Source organism: Lathyrus oleraceus, chromosome 6, assembly GCF_024323335.1.
Source record: "Lathyrus oleraceus cultivar Zhongwan6 chromosome 6, CAAS_Psat_ZW6_1.0, whole genome shotgun sequence".
Taxonomy (NCBI): domain Eukaryota; kingdom Viridiplantae; phylum Streptophyta; class Magnoliopsida; order Fabales; family Fabaceae; genus Lathyrus; species Lathyrus oleraceus.
The window spans coordinates 71,554,278-71,560,979 of NC_066584.1; the positions used below are offsets into that span (position 1 = coordinate 71,554,278).

The following is a 6,702-nucleotide window of genomic DNA, read 5'->3' on the forward strand; positions in this document are numbered from 1 at the left end:
CTTGGATCAAGGTGAATTTTGAGATGGAAGTTTGGAAATTTCAACATGTTGAAAATTTTTCTAAGTGTCAAGCCATATACCTACATGTTCCACCTTACTAAACTTTTTATGTGAGCTCCAAATGAGAAAAGTGTCTTAATCAAAGTTGTAAATCTTTAAAAGAACTTCAAAATGGTCACCAATTTGATATCATTTGGATTTAGAACGATAGAGTTAGGTATTTTTGAAGTTGAGGAAAATTACTTGTTCAATGATATTGGTCCAAAATGACCTTTAACGTATCCTCATATCACATGCTCATAAAAGTTGATTTAGCTTTAACTCCAAACATCAAAGTTGAAGTAGACATATTTAATTTGATTGTGCAACTTGTAAATCTTTCATCTCATAAGAATTGAGCCAGTTATGACCTTCGGAAGTTGACTTTCAAATTAGGGTTTAGACAAAATGACATATAATGTTTTAACATAGAAAATGGTTTTCCAAGCAAAATTAGCTCTAGACTTCAACATGAAGGTTGTTTGGAATGTCATTCAGAGTAACTTTTCTCTTGTAATCATTTTCATATGGTAGAAATTGTAGGAGATAGGGTCTAGGGAGACACAGTTTTGATCAAATGAATCCATTTGGCCAACCACCATCAACCAACTTGTTGACTTGCAATCTCTTGACTTTTTAGGCTCATGGTAGATCACATATGCATAATATGATGAATTTTGGAGTGTCCCTTGACAAATTTTATCAATTGGTGAAGAATCTTACTGAAGAAGTTAGGATACCCAAACAAACTAGGGTTTCCAAGGCAAATCAACTTCAAACTCTTGAAGAAAACTTGACCAAAATAACATGTAGATACGAACAAACTATGATGCTTAGAGACATTATGGATCAATCATTGGTCGTGCTCTTAAACATAAGGGTCTTAAACCCTAGATATGAACTTGATAGACCAATGGGGACCATGTCCTACCTACAAAAGAGTTATGCAAATACAAAGATATATTTTTGGTATTTTGGTTAGTAAAATGATATATATATATATATATATATACAAGTATGATACAATCACATGGTGTTTGGTGATCTCTCCCAAAACAAACCCAATGAAAGAGGGGTAAGAAGGATGCCAAGATATGATCTCAATACTTATGCATATGATAAAGTTGCATGAGGGATCTTAGGGTCAAAATTGGGGTCTTACAGGTTACATAGGGGTTCAGCTACCTCAGTCTCTCTCTTACCTCTGCTGGAATCATACTCCGCCACGCCGGAGGTGGATGAGTTCGCCCAAACCATGAGATTATACCACCAAATGACTCTTTTCAAAGTCCTCTCACTAAATCTTGTATCAAAACCACCTAATTCCTAACCAAAGTGGCAAATAGAACCAAAGTATATATGAACCTTAAAGACTGAAATCATAAGTTGAACGTAGATAATGAGTGAGACGGAGACCAAACCTTATGGGTTTGCTTCCATGGAAGACACACTATATCGTGGTAGCTGCAACTTAGAGAAGAAAAGTGGAAAGGCTTGTCTGTCGGAGTAACTCTGGTAGCTCTTCACGAAGCGATGCTAAGAACGATGATCCACGAGCCTTCTATTTCCCCAGGTAATTCCTCACCCTGATTCCTTTGCTTCAATCGTGAGTTTCCAAATTTCTTCTCCATTATTTAGTTCGTAGGGTTATTCGTCACTATTTTTTATTGGTGTTGTTCTATATGCTTGAGAGTGAGGGGTCAATGATAGAATTTAGGGAGAACTCAAAGAGAGTGTATTAAGAGAAACGAAGAACATGGGGAATTTAGAGAATTTCTGTGAAAGATGATGGTGATTATGATTACTGAGTGGTAGAGTGGTGAATAATTATGAATCCCCCTCGTGATTGAAGATAAAAGTTGAATTTATAAAAGTTGATGTTGCAACTGAATCGGGAAAGTCGGGCAATTTTGTTAGGGCAGTGTTAGTTCAGTTAGATTCTCATGAGAAATGTTGTTAAAGTGTATTAACATCGTTAAAAATCGGTTAATTTCAGTTATGAGGTGTTGAAATGAATCAGTTAGTGTTAGTTGTTAGTTGTATGAATTGATGAAATCAGTTAGGATAAATGTTATGGAGTTGAAAGTTAATCCTGAAACTCAAATGGAAGTCCTTATGAAACATGATTAGTTAAATGAACTTGATATCTGTCATGAAATTGGTCAACGAATTTGTTTTCTTCATGGTGTTAAGATTGGTTTATGTGGCTTACTTGTTAAGTTAGGAAAATAGTAGATTAAAATGAATTTGAAAAATCAGTTAAACTTAGAGACTGTTAGTTAATTTAGTTTACTCATGTTGACTTAGGATAGAGCTAGATTACGAAATGTTATCCAAATTGCCATGGCTATGCATGACTTTATGGAATTTTATTTGCAGGCTGTTATAAAAAGGGAAAAGGATGAGCTTGGTTGTTGTTTTCTTGAAATGGCACTGTTATTATATTGTGTAAGTTTGGAAAAACCAATTAGTTATGTTATGTTTGAATTGAATCAGTTTGAGGTTAAATGGTGAAATGGTGATACATACATGTTTGTGCACTTAGTTAAGCTTGTTATGTGTGAATGTTAGTGTATGTTATCTTTGGATGCTTAGGACTTGTTGTGTCATTTTTGGGTTGCCACTGAACCATGATTGTAGAATGGCATTGTTCAGGAAATGCTAACTAGTGATTAATCGAACTTGCTATGCCACTAGACTTGGATTAACCATCATGAGGTTTGAACTATTTATGAGGAGAATTAGCATGTTAGTGGATCTTATTTGAAGCTTTGAGCCATCATGAGGTTTGAAGTATTTATGAGGAAAATTAGCATGTTAGTGGATCTTATTTGAAGCTTTGAGTGACTTATGATGTTACCTAGTTAGGGATTCAAATAAGCATGTTTTGGGTCCTTGATACATTTCCTTGTAAGTGTGATCATGTTGCCTTGGTTTTTCCTGATTGCGTATGTGTATGAATTATTTTACAGGGAATGGATGAAGGTTTCGCAATTCATAGCATGTGGAAAAGATTGGACTACTTCAAGAAGTCAAAGATGGGATGAAGAAAAATATGGGATATGGTTTAGGATTAGAAAGTTGATTTTGGTCAATTGTTTGACCAAAAAGTCAACAGTTGACCAAAGTCAGTTATAGCTCAAAAAGTGTAATTTTGTGTAAAGTTTTGTAATATGTCTCTTTTGTGATGAAATTTGATGCTTTGATGATGAAAAATGGCTTCAAACGAAAAGATATGAATATGTATAACTTGTTTTTCAAGAAACCTGGCATATTTGAATTAGCCTTAAATCCTGTGTTCTTTTGAACCTTGTTAAACGATTGGTCTAGATCTAGAGGGGGGGTGAATAGATCTCAAATTAAAATTTTATTCAAAACTTTGATTTAGAAAAATTTATGGCGCGGAACCAAGTTTAAAATATTTCCCGGATCCAAAATCATCTAACCGAACCTTCTATTGAAAAACTCGGATATGCATATGAGTATCAATGGTATGATAATACTTCACAAGTTGATTTATTAATACTTCAAACACTAAATTGAATACTCTACTATAGTAACTATTTATCTCCAATGTCAACAATACACTAAAGACTAGTTGACACAATTCGTCAAACACTTTGCGTGCAATTAACAAAGTTTGGATATTAGTATAGTGTTTGTAGTTCTTAAAAAAAATAATCACTACCAAATGGTAAGTGATTACTACAACAACACAATTTAACAAAGAATTCAAAAGTTATTATCCAAACAATGTTAATCAAGAGATCAAAGTAATTAACAATTTATGAACCTAAAAATACACGAGAGAGAGAGAGAGAGTACACAAGGATTTGTTTAGAGAGTTCCCTAATCGACCTCGATATGAGTACGTTTGCCCTCAATTTGAATTTGAATAGAGATGTTAATATAATAAATCTTACTTTACAAAAGTATCAATACAAGATATGAGAAACCAAATCCCACAAACCCTAGGTTTGTTCTTGACTCTAGCACCTCCAATAACCTTGATCAAACTTGATCAAGTCACCAACAATGCCGCTTCAATTCACTTGTTGTTGCTACTTCCTTGCATGACCTTCTTGTCTCAAGGCTTTCACTCGGTTGAATTAATCCCAAGCGCACACTTGTTGAACCCAAGATTTGTCAATGCGATCCACCATTTCACGCTACTCCCTTGTCGACACACCTAGTCTCAAGGCTTTCACTCGATCGGATATGAATTGGAAAATCTTGACAAAAACCTTCAAACCCCTAAAGATATTGAAGGAAATACCCAAACTGGTTTTCTTATTTAAATTCCTCAAAGATTGCAACCCAATATTCCCAGTACAACAAACCTAATTGGACGTTATCAATCCTAATCTAGATGACACCCAATCAAAAAATGATTATCTGTAGTTTGATTCTGTGTATGCATAGATTGAATTGAAGATGATGAGATGCTTTGAAATCTTGGATTCATGTAGGTTTTACTCACTCTAGAAACCTTACTAGAGAATGATGCATGTATGGAGTATTTATATGCATGGGTGATTTAGGACAAAAGGAAATGCAAAGGAGGAAAGAAAAATATGAAATTTTGAAGAAAAAAATTGGATAGGTCGACCTATACAGGTTATGTATCGACATGTTCGATGCATAGGTCGACCTGTCCAAGGTCATGTGTCGACCTATGACAGTTATGTGCTCCCTATGTGTCGACTTGAAGACTCAACACATGAAATAGAGGCCACAAGCTTTAATACAGCAGTATATGTGTCGATCTATAGACTTCATGTGTCGACCTATATCCAAGAAAACTTTTCCATAAGTTGACCTGTGGTTCTATGTGTCGATCTATAGCCACAAAAATTTTCCATAGGTTGACCCATAGTTTTATATGTCGACCTATACTACTATTTTTCACACAAATTGATTTTTCATGCATGAGACCTTTCCCACATTGTTTCCAAATGCTTTTATGCTTCCTAATTCTAAGATGCACATAGAGATTCAGAGGATATTGTCCAATGTATATTTATGCTAAAGTATCCTAGTTTTGACATCATACAAAACACATCTATCGGAAGTTGCATTCACATACTCCCCCTTTTTTATGATGTCAAAACTTGAGACGATGTGTATGCATTTGCAATGAAAATCTCCCCCTGAATGTATGCACCCTACAAATTCATTCATATTCATCTTACTTATCCCCCTTTGACAACATCAAAAAAAAGCGAAGCAAACAATAAGAAGAAACTAAAATCACGCATAAACGAATATAACACACATAAGCATTTTGCAAAGATAAGAATATCAATATGATAGCACTCACATAGAATAATTTGTATATTGAAAAGAGAAATGTAAATATAAATACAAGATAATAATGCAACAATATAACAAATTATCACAACGTATGCCACATAAACACAACACAATCATGAAAAATGAAGTATTTAGAGCGAACAAAAAATACTTGATATGCCAAAAAAATGATATGATTATGTAACATATGTTTTTTGTGCTCCCGAAATGTTGCACACGCATGTGCTCTAACAAGGCGGTAAACAAAGTACCACTACACAAACCAAAAACATAGATGAAAACATAACAATGACACACAACCAAGGATATTGTTAACAATGTAACATGTTCAATCATAAATCATGAGAAAAATAGATAAAAAATCGATGCACCAAATACTATATTTCAAGGAGAATGAAGATAGCATAACGTTACTATAAGCATATGAATTGACATACATCAATTAAACATTGTTGTAAGTGATCATATATGAACTATATTATATGTCAAGAACATCAATCATATGAACCATAAATAACATGTGAAAAGAGAAGGCTAATACACAAAAACAGAAAATGAAACAATAATACCTTGCTTGAGAAATGATGAGGAATGCATTCTTATGAAATATGTTTGTCAAGAAATGTTAGATAGACAAGATATATTCAATGTTCATTAACATAACATTTAGGAAAGTGTTGAGATTTCAAGAATTACTAATTTTCGTCGAATGTTAAAGAAGGGCTCGAGCGCAAGTGGTTTTGTAAAAATATCGGCTAATTGATTTTTACTATCAACATGCTCAAAAATGATGTCGCCTTTTTCAACATGATCGCATAGGAAGTAATGAAGAATCTCAATATACTTAGTACGAGAATGTAGCACCGGGTTTTTAGTTAGGTTAATGGCACTAGTGTTGTCGCACAAAATCAGAATACAACTTAGTTTTATATCAAAGTCTAGTAATTGTTGTTTAAGCCATAAAATTTGAGCATAACAACTATCGGCCGCTACGTATTCCGCCTCGGCAGTACACAAAGTAACTGAAACTTATTGCTTGCTATGTCAACTAACTAAGGAATTTGAAAATATGTGACAAATCCCACTAGTGATTTCCTTATTCTACTTGCAACCAGAAAAGTCGGAGTCAGTGTAACCAACTGAGATACAATCACTCCCTTTGGAATACCAAATCCCATTCGAAGTATCGTGAATATACCTAAAAATATGTTTGACGACTTTGAGATGAGATTCCTTAGGGGTCGATTCATATCGGGCACACATACGTACACTAAACATAATATCTGGCCTAGATGTATTGAGATATAGAAGAGGACCTATCGTACCTTTATATTTCTTCACTTCCACATC

The 6,702-nt window shown here is 34.1% G+C and overlaps 1 long non-coding RNA gene across 2 annotated transcripts; it reads left to right on the forward strand.

Moving 5' to 3' along the window:
- Positions 1-1,161: 1,161 nt before the first annotated feature.
- LOC127092530 (uncharacterized) lies at positions 1,162-3,330 on the forward strand. Of its 2 annotated transcripts, XR_007792200.1 has the most exons (3): positions 1,191-1,612; positions 2,419-2,487; positions 3,012-3,330. It is a non-coding gene; the product is annotated as an uncharacterized LOC127092530 (long non-coding RNA). The 2 variants fall into 2 exon arrangements; XR_007792201.1 differs by lacking the exon at positions 2,419-2,487 and having other exon boundaries at positions 1,162-1,612.
- Positions 3,331-6,702: the final 3,372 nt, after the last annotated feature.